General features: G+C 41.1%; 1 protein-coding gene across 5 annotated transcripts in view; it reads left to right on the forward strand.

The window, feature by feature from the left end:
• The first annotated feature begins 1076 nt into the window (after nt 1-1076).
• The window catches only part of LOC139406651 (ras-specific guanine nucleotide-releasing factor RalGPS2-like), a 143748-nt gene continuing 126069 nt past the window's right edge, over nt 1077-18755 (forward strand). For 4 of the 5 annotated variants that reach the window (XM_071149493.1, XM_071149495.1, XM_071149492.1 and 1 more), the window contains exon 1: nt 1077-1212. The gene's annotated coding sequence lies outside the window, so the exon portion shown is untranslated. Of the gene's footprint in view, nt 1213-4861; nt 4943-18755 lie in introns of those variants that run through there. The other variant, XM_071149494.1, reaches the window with a different exon arrangement.

Genomic DNA, 18755 nt, shown 5'->3' on the forward strand with positions numbered 1-18755 from the left:
TCCTGTGTGAATTTAAGTGTGCGTTCTCTAATTCTCTCTTTCTCTCTCTCGGAGGACCTGAGCCCTAGGACCATGCCCCAGGACTACCTGACATGATGACTCCTTGCTGTCACCAGTCCACCTGGCCGTGCTGCTGCTCCAGTTTCTTTCAACTGTTCTGCCTTATTATTATTCGACCATGCTGGTCATTTATGAACATTTGGACATCTTGGCCATGTTCTGTTATAATCTCCACCCGGCACAGCCAGAAGAGGACTGGCCATCCCACATATGCTCTCTCTAATTCTCTCTTTCTTTCTCTCTCTCGGAGGACCTGAGCCCTAGGACCATGCCCCAGGAATACCTGACATGATGACTCCTTGCTGTCCCCAGTCCACCTGACTGTGCTGCTGCTCCAGTTTCAACTGTTCTGCCTTATTATTATTCGACCATGCTGGTCATTTATGAACATTTGAACATCTTGACCATGTTCTGTTATAATCTCCACCCGGCACAGCCAGAAGAGGACTGGCCACCCCACATAGCCTGGTTCCTCTCTAGGTTTCTTCCTAGGTTTTGGCCTTTCTAGGGAGTTTTTCCTAGCCACCGTGCTTCTACACCTGCATTGCTTGCTGTTTGGGGTTTTAGGCTGGGTTTCTGTACAGCACTTTGAGATATCAGCTGATGTACGAAGGGCTATATAAATAAATTTGATTTGATTTGATTTAACATATTCTGTATTTTGCAAATTCGTAACATATGTCACGAATTACAATTCGTATTATATCATACGAAATTGGCATCCTGACAAATCCACAAATTAAAACATACCATTGGACATGTCATTTATTATCCTGAAAACTAGGCTTTCGGATTTCCGTACACGAAGTGCTCTGAGACCAGGTTGCAGCGGGCGACTTTCTAAATTCCGCCATTTTTCCCGTGTCCATTCAACCCTTATTCAAAACAGAACACATCTGTTGCAAGTTTCGGATTTAGCTACACACGTACACAACAATACGACTTGCTCTGAGACCAGGTTTCAGCGGGCAACAGCGAAGGCGAGCGAACTTTCTAAATCCCGCCCCTTTTCTCGTGTCTATTCAATCCTCATTCAAAACAGAACACAGCTGTTGCAGAGCACACCGCTTTTGGCTTTGTAGGAGCCTCTGAAATTTGCTGGGGTCGAGTTTCCCTTCCCGAAAAGAGGAATTTGGCACCCATTTCTGTGTGGTGAGTGTCTGGTTTATGTCTGTTTTCGTAAGCTAGGGTGTGTGGCAACATCCCTGATGCTAAATCCATTTGCGCGGAAGGTTAGCTAACGTTATCCACAGGAGTAAGCCACACTAACGACGTTAAGTATTCTATTTGAAGGTTTAAGTAAAGCGTTTATTTTGAGTTGAATAGTATTATGTGTTGCAGTAACGTTAAGTACGTTAGCTAACGTTAACTACCTTGCATTACACCACAGCCAGTTCTAGCTCTCAGAATGTCTTAAGATGTTTGCACTTGTCGAGTTAGCTAACGTTAGCTATTGTAGGTAGTCAACCTTTGTTTGCCGAGTTTAGTTAGCAAACTAACTAGCAACTGTCCTCTAATGTCGTTGCTATTTGTGTTTTTTTAGCCAACTGAGATGGCAAGCTGGCTAACGGTTATTTGCGCGTGTTGTCCCCCTGATGTTAGCGCTAAGCTGATGGCTACTGAAACGCCTTGTCTCGGGTTGTCTTGGACTCAGAACCCCCCTCACTGTCCCGCCCAGATCCGGGGAGTGTTTCGGGTGGGGCGTGTTTTTTTTTCTCTCTCACTAAAATGGCTTGGATATAAACATATGTAGCCAACCGGCAGTCTGTCTTTCAATATAGAAGTTATTACTATGTGCAGTTAGTCTGAAAAAGCAGAGCACTTTTAGGGGAGGTGCAACGGCCTGTAGTTCATGCACAGGCAAGAAGCATCACGTTAGCCAGTCAGCCGTTGCAATACGAATTCATTAATCTTTCATGACAGGTTGGCATCAACATCGTGGTGCCTGCCTACTGTAGCTAGGATATGTCAGCATCAGTGATTAGCTAGGTAACGTTAGGCCCTGTAACGTACCAGTTAAAAGCAATACCGTGGGTCGATATATTTGATTTCAAAGGGTGAGTGTTTAGTAATGAATTTATTATTTGTAATGCACAGTCAAGCACGTCTCATGTCCCACATCATTAGCTAGATGAGCCATGTTTAACAGATTGCTGATGCATCTTTCATTGCTGCCTTCAATGCCTTGATATTGCTAGGCAATAGCCACTCTTGCTGGGCAAAGCAGGGACTCTACAGCAACATATATCAATCATGCCACATGCCATGCAGGCAGATTTCCGTTAACCCAGTAATATCTGTCAAGCAGTATAAGCTCGTGTTCCATAACTGAGATGCAGGTCTGGACATTAACGTTTTTAGCCAGTAGGACATAAAAAAAAATATATATTTTTTTTTACTTGTTGAAAGAGCTCAAGTCACTTGTCCCCCGCCCCCGGAGGACACCACTCCAATTCGGCTTAGCCTAATTGTTTGATATTGTTTTTTTTTTAGTGATTTCTTTAACTTGTCCATTCGGCCAGCTTAAATCTATATTTATTATTATTATATATATTTTTTATTATACTTGCCCCGGGGAAGCGGACAAGCGTTGATGTCGAGCCCTGAGATGCCGTATAGTCATGGTAGTGCCTTCACAGCCTGATTGGTCACAGGCTGTACTGTAGCCAACACCTCTATCCTATCATAACTTGTCATGCCATACACGTTTGGCATGATGTGGAACGAACACAGAGAGCAGTTTGCTAAATTAGCACTTTAGCAGATCTGGACCACCAGGCTATATATATATATATATATTAGCCTTGGTTGGATACACAGAAAACTACAGAAATGTGTATTGTAGGCACACTTCTGCATTGGCAGATTAACATTCTCTCAAGATGAATATAACTTGCAAGATAGATTTGAGTTGGGTTAGATGCTCATATCTACATAGCTACAATTGTTGTGTCTATCCATTGGTAGAAGATAAAGTGAATAGTCTGATATTGAATGTTTAGATAAAGTTCCAGAATTCAGCCCTAATAAGAGATCACAGCCACTGAGTTTCCCTGGCAGATCTCCTGTAGAATAAATTATTTATTTTCATGCATGACTAGAGCTGTTGCATAGGATGCAGAGCAATATAAACTGAACATAAATATAAATGCAACAATTTCAGAGATTTTACTGAGTTACAAGTCATATCAGGAAATCAGTAAATTTAAATAATTAGGCCCTAATCTATGAATTTCACATGACTGGGATTACAGATATACATATGTTAGTCAAAAATAAGTAGGGGCGTGGATCAGAAAACCAGTCAGTATCTGGTGTGACCAATTTCCCCATGCAGCGCAATACATCTCCTTCGCATAGAGTTGATCAGGCTGTTGATTGTGGAATGTTGGCCCACTCCTATTCAATGCCTGTGAAGTTGCTGGGTATTAGCGGGAACTGGAACCCGCTGTTGTGCACATCAATCCAAAGCATCCCAAACACGCAGATTGGGTGACATGTCTGCTGAGTATGCAGGCCTTGGAAGAATTGGGACATTTTGACATAAGCATAACCGCTCGCACAAACAATGCCACACACACGGTCTGCCATCTGCCCGGTACAGTTGAAACCAGCTCATGAACTATGAGACCAACACTTTACATGTTGTGTTTATATGTTTGTTTAGTGTGTATATATTATTTTTTACTAAACTTTGGGGTGGGGGTGGGGTCAAATCTCTGGATGAATCTGTTTGCCTACCCCTGGTGTACAGAGCATTCAATAATCAAGATTAGTAAGGGAAAGTTTCACCATAATATAGGGAAAGGGAATACCTAGTCAGTTGCACAACTGAATGCATTCAACTGAATTATTTCTTCTGCATTTAACCCAACCCTTTTGAATTAGAGAGGTGTGTGTGTGTGTGTGTGTGGGGGGGGGGGGGGGGGGGCGACATCCACGTCATCAGTGCCTGTGAAGCAGTTGTTGTTGGGGGTTAACTTTCTGACTCAACGGCAGATGTTTTCCACATTGCTGGCTCAGGGATTCGAACCAGTGATCTTCCGGTTACTGGCCCAATGCTCTTTACTGCTAGGCTACATGCCACCACATGGTGCATGTACAGCCAATCTATTTATCTTGCTTCTGTGTCTCATTTAAACTGACTGCTTAAATTGGCCTTTTCCTGGTCTTCTATCTTGTCACAATCTCATTTTTGCACACTAGTTTGTCACTGTCTTTATGTCGCTAGGGCTGGGAATTGCCAGGGACCTCACAATCTGATATTATTATGACTCTATGTATTGTGATCTGATCATGTGATTTGATGATTCTAGCATATTGCTCATGTCAGCTGAAGAGGGACGAGAGCCATGAGAAAACAAGTTTGATCAGTCATGGTAATAAAAGTGGTGAAAACAAATTTTATCCCTTTTTAAAAAGATGGAGAACAAGCTATGAAGGAAAAATACTGCCGTTTTGGTGCAGGTACAACCAACTAGCGTAAAACAATACGATGTATCATCAAAAATAATATCCCGATATGTAACTGTATAATTGTATCTTTTTTCTTCCCATCACTATATATCACTGGCCCTCCCTGACTGTCCCACACAAACACTGGTTAGTGCAGTCTAATCTAAGTGGTAGTACTGCTGTGTTCTAGGTGCGCCCATCTGGTGCTGTAGTTGTGTTCTGTCTTTCCAAGGCCTGAAATGTGATTAGCTGTAAAATGAGACTCTCTGCTGTGTGTGTGTGTGTGTGCGCTACAGGGCATGCGTCAGATGTCAGCGCCATGGTCTGTCTCGGGTTTAGTCAGCCTACTCTGGGTTTTGTCCCTCCTCGGATGACATGGGACTTTCTTAGTGTCCGGATTTGTTATTGTTTTGCGAACTAAACTGAGGTGAGGAGCATGGTGTTCTAGCTGATAGCTGTTCTATCGCATGCGCAATGATTTCTGAGAAGGGGGGGGAAAAGTGTTTGTTTGCAGTAACCTCTTTGTTGTAATATCCCAAACAGATGTGGCAGTTACACCACTTTAGGATTCTAGCTTTAAATTGCAACATGTGTCCTGGTCTGTGTGTGTGTCTCAATGTTGGTGTTTGTGAACCGTTTCAAGAAGCAAGGAGTACTTCACAAGAGAGGCATTGGAACGTGTTGTTTTTTTTTTGGCTGAGATAATGGATGGGCTGGACATGCCTACAGATGATTTTGGATTGGTCTGCCATGTAGCACGCTTCTGTCTATAACATGAGCTGCTCAGTATGTGTAGATAATCCTTGGAAACGCAGCTTTTTTAGCCATGGGGAACTGCAAAAGTGTTGCTACTGCTCTTAACAACATTACTGTCCAGAATTTAGCAGGAGCTATCAACAAAGATCACTGGAAAAAATTGTGATGGACTACTTTCTGCACAGTCAATGTGAACTGGAGTGACTTGACACAACAAGGGGCCAAACAAAGCTGTAGCTAGCTACAAACAGAAAATACATGCTACCGTGAAGTGTTTATCCATGTATACGGGTAAGAGTCAAGCTATATTTTAAGTACACTTGCCAATTTTACGTGTATGATATGAATATTGCTAGACAGATCTGCCATTTGCATTGCTAGTTATAGCCTATTGTTACCTAGCTAGCGCAAATTGACACTAGTTACTACAACATTTCATGCACGGTGGCTAGCTATGACGATCAGTTTGTATTGCTAGTGGAATGGGTTGGGATTATGGTTCATTGTTTAGCTAGCTAGCTACATGTCTAAGCAAAATACTCTACTTCAACAGAAGATGACATGACCCATCAAGTTAGCAAGGTATTTCTGAGGGTGATTATTTTTTTAAATAAAAAAATATATTACAATTTTTTATTTCACCTTTATTTAACCAGGTAGGCAAGTTAAGAACAAGTTCTCATTTACAATTGCGATCTGGCCAAGATAAAGCAAAGCAGTTCGACACACAACAACACAGTTACACAGGGAGTAAAACAAACATACAGTCAATAATACAGTAGAAAAATAAGTCTATATACAATGTGAGATAAGGGAGGTAAAGGCAAAAAAAGGCCATGGTGGCTAATTAAATACAATATAGCAAGTAAACCACTGGAATGGTAGATTTGCAGTGGGAGAATGTGCAAAGTAAAGAGATTATGGCCATCTATTGTATTTCATGAAGATGTGTACATGTCAATGACCCTTCTTCTTCGCTAGATGTGGTTGGGGGGTGGTTATAGCATTTCTTTCACATGACCATCAATTCATGACCATCAAGTGTCTGGTAGGGGTGTGCTGACATGACCATATTGTAATCGTATCTGTAAAGTGACAGTTAAATGTCTCACTCTTTAGCACATGGCCTCATGTGAATCCTTAAAGCAATGGGTGGGGCTAAGGCTTAAGAAGGTGTGAACGATACTGAATATGTGTAGACAAAGCTCTCTGTACCAAAACATTCAAGGGCCATTTTCTCAAAAGTGGGGTTACAAGTTTATTGACTTTCAAAGCAGAATTACTTTCCCATTCTTCCTCATGCAGTGTATGATATACCATTTTGTAGCTCTGAGTCTCTACTTTTATTCTATTTAAAATAAAAAAAACACCATTTCATATTTGGCTACACAAGATTGAAGCGGTGATTCACATTTTAAGATGAACGCTGACTTGTCTAGGATGTCTTTGGCCCTATCATCTTTTGTGACTGAATGGTGATAGTGATGATGCTGCAGTCAGCCATGGAGATTAAGGCAGGGGTTAGAGTTCAGTAATCTGCATTTTCAAAACACAGACATTCAAAAGGACATCTGCATTTTAAACCATTTCACCACTCATTTTTGTCTCTTCAATAAAGTGATCAGGGGCATGCAAATAGTTTTTTTTCTTTCACAGAAAATACATTTAGTGAAACACGTTCTGCAGAAAATAGCAGTGTGTAAGGTGTCTCTCGTGGTGCTGGCTGCCTACTGAAGTGGGTGTCAAGCGATATTAGTCTATGTATGTACAGTGGCTTATTCACCCACCGTGGCATTTTTCCTATTTTGCTGCCTTAACCTGGAATTAAGAAATATTTTTTGGGGGGATTTGTTCATTTGATTTACACAACATGCCTACTACTTTGAAGATGCAAAATCTTTTTTTTGTGAAACAAACAAGAAATAAGACAAACTGAACTTGAGCGTGCATACCTATTACCCCCACCCTTCAAAGTCAATACTCTGTAGAGCCACCTTTTGCAGCAATTACAGATGCAAGTCTCTTGGGGTATGTCTCTATAAACTTGGCACATCTAGCCATGGGGATTTTTTTTCTCCCATTCTTCAAGGCAAAACTGCTCCAGAGCCTTAAAGTTAGATGGCTTCCACTGGTGTAAAGCAATCTTTAAGTCATACCACAGATTCTCAATTGGATTGAGGTCTTGGCTTTGACTAGGCATTCCAAGACATTTAAATGTTTCCCCTTAACCTCTTAGAACTACCCCCCCCCCCCCCCCCTCAGCTGACACTAATTAGCATAGCGCAACGGACAAAAAATATTACTAGAAAATATTAATATTCGTGAAATATATTGAAACACAGCGTAGCCTTTTGTTAATCACCCTGTCATCTCAGATTTTGAAATTATGCTTTACAGTCAAAGCAAGACAAGCATCTGTGTAAATTTATCGATAGCCTAGCATAGCATTATGTCCAGCTAGCAGTAAGCAACTTGGTCACAAATCAGAAAAGCAATCAAATTAAATCGTTTACCTTTGATGAGCTTTGGATGTTTTCACTCACGAGACTCCCAGTTAGACAGCAAATGTTCATTTTGTCCCATAAAGATTATTTTTTATAGCCGAAATACCTTCGTTTGTAGTTCACGTTTGGTTGAGAAATCCACCGGAAACTGCGATCACGACAACGCCAAAAAATATTCCAAATTAGATCCATAATATCGACAGAAACATTGGCAAATGTTTTTTATAATCAACCCTCAAGGTGTTTTTCAAATATCTATTCGATAATATATCAACCGGGACAGGTGGCTTCTTAGTAGGAAATAGAGAAACAATGGTCGCATTTGGTCTATTACGCACAAATCACTCTGAGAGCCTCCAGCTGACCACTGACGCAATGTTGTCGTTCAGGCTCATTTTTCAAAATAAAAGCCTGAAACTATTTCTTGTGACACTAGACACATTAGGGAAGCCATAGAAAAAGGAACCTGGTTGATATCCCATTCACTGCTCAATAGGAACGCAGAGCTTTCTAAATAAGAGTCCCTTCCTGATTGGATTTTTCTCAGGCTTTCGCCTGCAATATCAGTTCTGTTATACTCACAGACAATATTTTTACAGTTTTGGAAACTTTAGAGTGTTTTCTATCTTAAGCTGTCAATTATATGCATATTCTAGCATCTTGTCCTGACTAAATAGCCCGTTTACTTTGGGAACGTTATTTTTCCAAAAATGAAAATACTGCCCCCTAGTTTCAAGAGGTTAAACCACTTGAGTGTTGATTTAGCAGTATGCTTAGGTTCATTGTCTTGCTGGAAGGTGAACCTCTGTCCCAGTCTCAAATCTCTGGAAGATTGAAACAGGTTTCCCTCAAGAATTTCCTTGTATTTAGCGCCATCCATCATTCCTTCAATTCTGACCAGTTTCCCAGTCCCTGATGATGGAAAAACATCCTCACAGCATGATGCTGCCACCACCATGCTTCACTGTGGGGATGATGTTCTTGGGGTGATGAGAGGTGTTGGGTTTGCGCCAGACATAGCGTTTTCCTTGATGGCCAAAAAGCTAAATTTGTCTCATCTGACCAGAGTACCTCCTTCCATATGTTTGGGGAGTCTCCCACATGCCTTTTGGTGAACACAATGTGTTTGCTTATTTTTTTCTTCACGCAATGGCTTTTCCCCCTCTTCAAGTAATGGCTTTTTTTCTGGCCACTCTTCTGTAAAGCCCAGCTCTGTGGAATGTACGGCTTAGTGGTCCTATGGACAGATATTTCAATTTCCGCTGTGGAACTTTGCAGATCCTTCAGGGTTATCTTTGGTCTCTTTGTTGCCTCTGATTAATGCCCTCCTTGCCTGGTCCTTGAGTTTTGGTGGGTGGCCCTCTTGGCAAGTTTGTTCTGGTGCCATATTCTTCCAATTTTTAAATAATGGATTTAATGGTGCCCTGTGGGATGTTCAAAGTTTCAGATTTTTTTATAACCCAACCCTGATCTGCACTTCTCCACAACTTTGTCCCTGACCTGTTTGGAGTGCTCCTTGATCTTCGTGGTGCCCCTTGCTTAGTGGTGTTGCACACTCTGGGGCCTTTCATAACAGATATGAGATCGTGACAGATCATGTCACACTTAGATTGCACACAGGTGGACTTTATTTAACTAATTATGTGACTTCTGAAGGTAATTCGTTGCACCAGGTCTTATTTAGGGGCTTCATAGAAAAGGGGGTGAATACATGCACGCACCCTTTTCCGTTAAAAAAACAAACCCCCAAAAACTATTTTTAAACAAGTTTATTTTATTTCACTAATTTGGACTATTTTGTATGTCCATTACATGAAATCCAAGTAAAATCCATTTAAATTACAGGTTGTAATGCAACAAAATAGGAAAAACGCCAAGTGGGATGAATACACTTGCAAGACACTGTGTGTGTTGTGCCCATAGTTAAGGAGCTCATGTGGCCCCTTGCCAACTTCAGTCTGCCGGTTGGGCTGTCACTCAAGATAATGTCTCAACTTTCACTTCCGGAAACCGGAGTAGAGACCCACAGTCTGAAGCTGATTTCCCCTCTGGTACCACAAGCAAATAGGCTACCCGGCTGCCAGGGGAGGCTGCCCTCCCTTGATCATACTGGTCTGGAACTGGATGTCTCCGCCTGTACTTATACTGGGAGTGGCTCAAACAACTACAAGTGGCACACTGTCTCCCTCTCTCTGTTCCTCCAGTCTCATTCTCAACTCGGGCGATGTATCTAATTCATTTGATACATTTGAATTTATGGTTATGCCTTTTTCCCAAGAAAGTTTTGAAGAAATTTTTTAAGTTATTGTAATTTTCCGGCTTGAATGACCTTAATGTCTTAAAGTAATCATCAAGTAGTTGTTTCTCTTTGCTTTTTTTGAGATATTCTTGCCATGATATTGACTTGGTCTTTTACAAAATAGGGCTATCTTCTGTATACCATCCCTACCTTGTCACAACACAACTGATTGGCTCAAACACACATTTTTAGAAGGAAAGATAATACACAAATTAACTTAACAAGGCACACATGTTAAATTAAATGCATTCCAGGGGACTACAACATGAAGCTGGTTGAGAGAATGCCAAGAGTGTGCAAAGCTGTCATTGAGGCAAATTGTGGCTACTTTGAAGACTCTCAAATATAAAATATATTTTGATTTGTTGAACACTTTTTTTGTTTGTTGGTTTTTTACATGATTCCATATGTTCATAGTTTTGATGTCTTCACTATTATTAAACAGTGTACAAAAGAGTAAAAAATAAAGAAACCCTTGAATGAGTTGATATGTCAACTTTTGAATGGTAATTGATGCACTGTGAATCACCCATAAATTAGAAAATGATAAGATGTGATTGTTAAGCCATATCGCCCTATTCTCAACTTCTCTCGCTCCTGTAAACAGTTCACGGCTGTATGGAGCTGTGCATCTTTCTAATGGTTGTGCTGAAATGAGGACATATGAATCAGCCGCTCTATCAGCCTCAATCACCCAGACCCCAAGTCTCCTCTCTCACACAGTCGCACTGTGAACTAACCCTACAACGATTCACTGTGTATGTGTTCATGAAATGTGGGGATAATGCATGGAAAGTGTGTGGGTGGACAACAGGCGGGGTAGCTGCAGTCAGTGCAACAGGCCCTCGTGTGCCTAGGTCAAGCTCTTGTGTGGGTGGGGTGAAGAAATGTAACTGGCTAATGAGGCCAGTCCTAAGACTTATACACAGTGCCTTCAGAAAGTAGTCATACCTTTTGACTTAATCCACTCTTTTTGTTGTTACAGCCTGAATTCGAAATGGATAATAAAACAATTCTACACACAATAACCCCATAATGATAGTGAAAACATTTTTATACATACTTTTGTATAAGTATGTGGACACCCCTTCAAATTAGTGGATATGGCTATTTCATCCACACCCATTGTTGAGGTGTTTAAAATCGAGCACACAGCCATGCAACCTCTGTAGGCCAACATTGGCAGCAGAATGGCCTTACTGAAGAACTGTGACTTTCAATGCGGCACCATCATAGGATGCCACCTTTCCAACAAGTCAGTTTGTCAAATTTTTGCCTGCTAGAGCTGCCCCGGTCAACTGTAAGTGCTGTTATTGTGAAGTGGAAACGACTAGGAGAAACAACGGCTCAGCCGCAAAGCGGTAGGCCACACAAGCTCAAAGAACGAGAACAGAGTGCTGAATCGCGTAGCGTGTAAAAATTGTGTCTTTGGGTGCAACACTCACTACAGATTTCAAAACTGCCCCTGGAAGCAACGTCAGCACAAGAACTGTTAGTCGGAAGCTTCATGAAATGGGTTTCCTTTGCCGAATAGCCGCACGCAAGCCTAAAATCACCATGTGCAATGCCAAGCGTCGGCTGGAGGGGTGTAAAGCTTGCTGCAATTGGACTCTGGTGCAGTGGAAATGCGTTCTCTGGAGTGATCAATCACGCTTCACCGTCTGACTGACGCATCTGGGTTTGGCGGATGCCAGGAGAATGGTACCTGCCGCAATGCATAGTGCCAACTATAAAGTTTAGTGGAGGAATAATGGTCTGGGGCAGTTTTTCATGGCTCGGGCTAGGCCCCTTAGTTCCAATGAAGGGAGATCTTAACGCCACAGCATACAGTGACATTCTAGACGATTCTGTGCATCCAACCATGTGCAACAGTTTGGGGAAGGCCCTTTTTCAGCAGGACAATGCCCCCATGCACAAAGCGAGATCCATACAGAAATGATTTGTCGAGATTGTTGTAGGAGAACTTGACTGGCTTCAAGCCCATCGAACACCTTTGGAACTAATTGCAATGCCAAATGCAAGTCAGGCCTAATGCCCAACGTCAGTCCCCGACATCACTAATGATCTTGTGGCTGAATGAAAGCAAGTCCCTGCAGCGATGTTCCAACATCTAGTGGAAATCCTTCCCAGAAGAGTGGAGGCTGCTATAGCAGCACAGGGGGGACCAACTCCATATTAATGCACATGATTTTGGAATGAGATGTTCGATCAAATGACACTACATGACCAAACGCATGTGGAAAGTTTTCACACCCCTGAGTCAATACATGTTAGAATCGACTTTGGCAGCGATCACAGCTTTGGGTCTTTTCTGGGTAAGAGCTTTGCAGACCTGGATTGTACAATGTTTGCACTTTTTAAAATTTAAATTCTTCAAGCTCTGTCAAGCTGATTTTTTTATTTTTTTATTTTTTAAGTCAACTGTAACTAGGCTACTCAGGAACATACAATGTCATCTTATCAAGCAACCTCTGGGTATATTTGGCTTTGTGTTTTAGGTCACTGTCCTGCTGAAAGGTGAATTTGTCTCCCAGTGTCTGTTGAACAGCAGAATCAGGATTTCCTCTTGGATTTTGTGCTTAGCTCTAGCTCATATCTTTTTAGCCCCCCCAAAAACTCCCTAGTCCTTGCCAATAACCAGCATACACATGACATGATGCAGCCACAACCATGCTTGAAAATGTTAAGAGTGGTACTCGGTGACGTGTTGTTTGATTTGCCCAAAACACAACAGTTTATATTCAGGACAGATTTTTTTGTTCTGGTTTTACTTTAGTGATTCATTGCAAATAAGTAGAGGCTTTCTTCTTTTCACTTAGGTGATTTAGGTTTGCATTGTGAAGTAACACAATGTTGTTCCATCCTCAGTTTTCTGAAATCCCTGAGCAGTGTCCTTCCTCTCTGGCAACTGAGTTAGGAAGGACGCATGTATCTTTGTGTGTCCTAGTGCATGTATCTTTGTGTGTCCTAGTGACTAGGTGTATTGATACACCATCTAAAGTGGAATTGGGTAACTTCACCATGCTTAAAGGGATATTCAATGTCCGCTTTTTATTTTATTTTACCCATCTACAAATAGGTGCCCTTTGTGAGGTATTGGAAAAACCTCCCTGAAGTGGGTCCTGGGTAGAGGTCGACCGATTTATGATTTTTCAACGCCGATACCGATTTATTGGAGGACCAAAAAAGCCGATACTGATTAATCGGACAATTTTTAAAATTATTTATTTGTAATAATGACAATTACAACAATACTGAATGAACACTTATTTTAACTTAATATAATACATCAATAAAATCAATTTAGCCTCAAATAAATAATGAAACGTGTTCAATTTGGTTTAAATAATGCAAAAACTAAGTGTTGGAGAAGAAAATAAAAGTGCAATATGTGCTAACGTTTCAGTTCCTTGCTCAGAACATGAGAACAGATGAAAGCTGGTGGTTCCTTTTAACATGAGACTTCAATATTCCCATGTAAGAAGTTTTAGGTTGTAGTTATTATAGGAATTATAGGACTATTTCCCTCTATACCATTTGTATTTCATTAACCTTTGACTATTGGATGTTCTTATAGGCACTTTAGAATTGCCAGTGTAACAGTATAGCTTCCGTCCCTTTCCTCGCTCCTTCCTGGGCTCGAACCAGGAACACAACGACAACAGCCACCCTGGGAAGCAGCGTTACCCATGAGCAAGGGAAACAAGTACTAGAGGGCTCAGAGCGACTGATGTTTGAAACGCTATTAGCGCGCGCTAACTTGCTAGCCATTTCACTTCGGTTACACCAGCCTCATCTCAGGAGTTGATAGGCTTGAAGTCATAAACAGCGCAATGCTTGACGCATAACGAAGAGCTGCTGGCAAAACGCACGAAAGTGCTGTTTGAATGAATGTTTACGCGCCTGCTTCTGCCTACCACCGCTCAGTCAGATACTTAGATACTTGTATGCTTGTATGCTCAGTCACATTATATGCAACGCAGGACACGCTAGATAATATCTAGTTATATCATCACTAGTGATTGTTTTTTTATAAGAAGTTTAATGCTAGCTAGCAACTTACCTTGGCTTACTGCATTTGCGTAACAGGCAGTCTCCTTGTGGAGTGCAACGAGAGAGAGGCAGGTCGTTTTTGCGTTGGACTAGTTAACTGTAAGGTTGCAAGATTGGATCCCCCGAGCTGACAAGGTGAAATTGTCGTTCTGCCCCTGAACAAGGCAGTTAACCCACCGTTCCTAGGCCGCTCATTGAAAATAAGAATGTGTTCTTAACTGACTTGCCTAGTTAAATAAAGATTAAATAAAGGTGTAAAAAAAAAAATTGTGTCCAAAAATACCGGTTTCTAATTGTTATGAAAACTTGAAATCGGCCCCAATTAATCGGTCGACCTCTAGTCCTGGGTGGCACCCCCGTCAAAAGCACTGTACCGCAGTGGCGCCTCTACAGGCTGGGGTTTGATCCGGCCATAACCGGGATCCCCATAGGACGGCGCACAATTGGCCCAGCGCCGTGTAGGGGAGGGTTTGGCTGGTGGGTCTTAACTTGGCTCATTGTGCTCTAGCGACTCCTTGTGACCGGTTCGGGCGCCTGCAAGCTGACTTCGGTCGAATTGTGTTTCCTCTGACACGTTGCTGTGGGTGACATTTGGTATTTTATTAGGATCCCCATTAGCTGTTGCAAAAACAGCAGCTACTCTTCCTGGGGTCCACACAAAGCATGAAACATAATACAGAATGACATACAGATCACAAGACAAGAACAGCCCAAGGACAGAACTACATACATTTCTTTTAAGGCACACAAAATACAGATAAAGCAACACCTCGCGGCACAACGCCTCTCCCCTATTTGACCTAGATAGTTGTGTATGCCTTGATATGTAGGTAGCCTACATATCAAGGCATACACAACTAACTAGGTCAAATAGGGGAGAGGCGTTGTGCCGCGAGGTGTTGCTTTATCTGTATATCTGTATTTTTGGAACCAGGTGTGCTGTTTATTTGAGCAATATGAGATGGACGTTCCATGCAATTAGGGCCCTACATAATACTACGTTTTCTTATATTAATTCTGGATTTGGGGACTATGAAAAGACGTCTGGTGGGATGTGTGTGTGTCAGAGCTGTGTGTAAGTTGACTATGCAAACAATTTGGGATTTTCAACACAATGTTTCTTATAAAAGAAGTGATGCAGTCAGTCTCCTCAACTCTTAGCGAAGAGAGACTGGCATGCGTAGTATTTATATCAGCCCTCTGATTACAATTAAGAGCAAAATGTGCCGTTCTGGGCCAGCTGCAGCTTAATTAGGTATTTCCTTGCAGCATTGGACCACATGACTGGACAATGAAGATTAGACAAAACTTGTTCCTGCAGAACTTGCTTTTTTGACATCTTTATTACGGACAGACCTCTGCCCATCTTTACAACCATTGGATCTACATGTTTTGACCATGACAATTTACAATCTAAGGTAACACCTCAACTTGTTCATCAGCCACACCATTCATTACCAGATTAATCTGAGGTCTAGAACTTAACCTCTTGAAGCTAGGGGGCACTATTTTTATGATTGGAAAAATAACGTTCCCAAAGTAAACAGCCTATTTCTCATGACCAGATGCTAGAATATGCATATAATTGACAGGTTAGGATAGAAAAAACACTAAGGTTTCCAAAACTGTAAAAATATTGTCTGTGGCTATAACAGAACTGATATTGCAGGCGAAAGCCTGAGGATAATCCAATCAGGAAGAGCCTCTTATTTTGAAACGTCTGTGTTCCTATGCGTGCCTGTCCTCCATTTAAAGGGATATCAACCAGATTAATTTTTCTGTGGCTTCCCTAAGGTGTCAACAGTCTTTAGACTCTGAGAGGTGGGGGCTCTCAAAGTGAGTTGGTGTGCAATTGAGTAAACCGGCCATTGTTCCTCCCGCTGTTATGGAAAAAGCTACACACTCGGTTTATATATTATCGAATATATATTTTAAAAACTACCTGAGGAATGATTATTAAAAAAAACGTTTGACATGCATTATTTGGTCAAACACCTTTTTTCACCCAACAGTTTGCTAAGATCTGGCAGCAAGTTATAGGTCAGCTGTTAGAACCAGTAAAGGCCGCTTTACCACTCTTGGGTAGCGGAATTACTTTGGCTTCCCTCCAGACCTAAGGACAAAGACTTTCCTCTAGGCTCAGATTAAAGATATGACAGATAGGAGCGGCTATAGTCAGCTACCATCCTCCGTATCTTTCCATCTAAGTTGTCAATGCCAGGAGGTTTGCCATTATTGATTGATAACAATAATTTGATAACAATCACAATCATCCACCTCTCCCCCACTAACTTTACAAAATTCAAACTGTTTGTTGGCATTTCATGCTTAAGTTTGCCCACTTTGCCAATGAAATAATCATTCAAATAAATCAAATGGTTTCATGATGAATACGCCATCTGATTCAATGAAAGATGGCGACGAATTTGTCTTTCTGCCCATAATTTCATTTAAGTACTTGTTTTTTTCCATCATTCTTTATATCATTGATCTTGGCTTCATAATACAGTTTCTTCTTCCTTTTTGTTGAGTTTAGTCACAATTTCTCAATTTGCAGTAAGTAAGCCAGTCAGATGTGCAGCCACTCCTTTATTAGCCACTCCTTTTGCCCCATCTCTTTCAACCATACAGTTTTTCAATTCCTCTTCAAACCATGGAGTTCTGACAGTCACTTTCTTAACAGGTGCATGTTTATCAATAATTGGAAGAAGCAATTTCATAAATTTATCAAGGACAGTCTCTGGATGCGCATCATTAATCACATCAGACCAACAAATATTTTTTACATCTTCAACAGGAGTCACAGCTAAATCTTTTGTATGATCTCTTATACACTATTTTAAGCCCAGCTGTTAGAACTATGGCTTTCCTGGATATTGCCACTGCATCCAATTGGTATGGATACAGCTTTAGAACAAAGTTCTACAGTATTAGTAAAAATGTGATAAATACATGTGGATGATCTTGTTCCTGTAGTGTTTGTAAATACCCTGGTAGGTTGATTTAATAACCTGGAACAGATTAGACACTATTTAGATACTGACAGTTAGCACTGGGTGGCCTATAGCAACACCACAAAAGAAAAGGCCTTAGATGTGCCAAGTGAACCTGCAACCACAAGACTTCAATAACACATAAGATCTTCTCTAAGCATTACAGCGATATGGCTCTTCTATAGATGTGATATCCTTGTATTGCTGCTGCTGTATCGTCAAATGAATTAAGTTAGTCTCAGAAATGGCTAATATATGAATGTTATCTGATGTTAGCAAGTTATTGATTTTTATGAACCTTATTTGTAAGGCTACATATATTAATACGTGTAATTTTCTGCCCTTTCCTGGGTAGCTTATCAGAGTCATAATACTGAAAAGAACAAACAAAGCAAGAGAGAAAAATATACATTCAGCAGGAGGTTTGCCATTATTGATTGATAAGCCTGTCATAGCGGATGTAAGCAATGTCCCTACACGCTCTGGCAGCTTTCATGACTGGGATCAGTTCTTTCCTCTTCCGGCGCACAGCTTCAGGATAGTCCTCGTTGAGAAAGATATACGTTCCTCTCAAGTTCATGCTTGTGGCCATAACACCCAGGCCTGGTTAGTACTGTGACAGGAGACTGCCTGAGAATACCAGTTGCCATAATTGCACTGAGTCCATGCAACTTATTGTGAGTTAAGCATATTTTTTAGTCCTGAGCTTATTTAGGTTGCCATAACCAAGGGGTTGAATACTTATTGACTCAAGACATTTCAGTTCTTCATTTGTAAATAATTCTAAAAACTTAACTCCACTTTGACATTATGAGGTGTGTGTGCCAGTGACCCAATCTACATTTCATATTCGGCTTAACACAATAAAATGTGGGAAAAGTCAAGGGGCGTAAACTTTCTGAAAGCACTGTATATGAATAGGCTCTAACACACACTCACTGAAGACTTTTTCACTTAAATTGTTTATTTACACTTCTAGTTCTCAGCACTCTTGAATGACTGTCCCATCTGAGGATACAGTAGAGAGGTGATAGAGGAATTTATGAGGTGGTGTCATAAACCTAGGGGGCCAAGGTGAGAGGTGTAGGGGAACGAGGTCTGTGAGTGAAGGCATGCAAAAGACCAGCGATGAAGGGCTTGAATGGCCATTACTGCGGTTGAGTCAGTTTCTGCAGTAGCATGTACTGTTAAAGGGAAAATACACTCAAACTATCTTTTTGGTATTTTTTCATTAGTCCTCTGATACAGTCCCCAAGTATTAATCCACTCCTGATACAGTCCCAAAATGTTTTGCATGTCAGCAGTCAAGTTGTCAAGATATTGGTCTTTCAAGAAGTGTTACCGGCCACATCATGATGATGCATGATATATATATTGAGATTCTATATGCAAATCGATATTGCGATTTGATGTTCCAAACTTATTGCTCTCTGTCTGTTGCAGAGAGAATGAGAATTATTTCAGGGAATTAAAAATGTTTGCTCACTAGGCTCTTTAGAAGATTGAGAACCATTTAATAGGAGGAAAAATATTGGCGTTTTTGCGCAGGTACAGCGGGCTTAGCGCCAGCTAAAGCTACCAGCAGTAGCAAAATATAATGTACTAGGAGTCAAATATAGATATTGTCCCAGAATA

This window comes from Oncorhynchus clarkii, chromosome 4 (genome assembly GCF_045791955.1).
Source record: "Oncorhynchus clarkii lewisi isolate Uvic-CL-2024 chromosome 4, UVic_Ocla_1.0, whole genome shotgun sequence".
In the NCBI taxonomy this organism is placed as follows: Eukaryota; Metazoa; Chordata; class Actinopteri; order Salmoniformes; family Salmonidae; genus Oncorhynchus; species Oncorhynchus clarkii.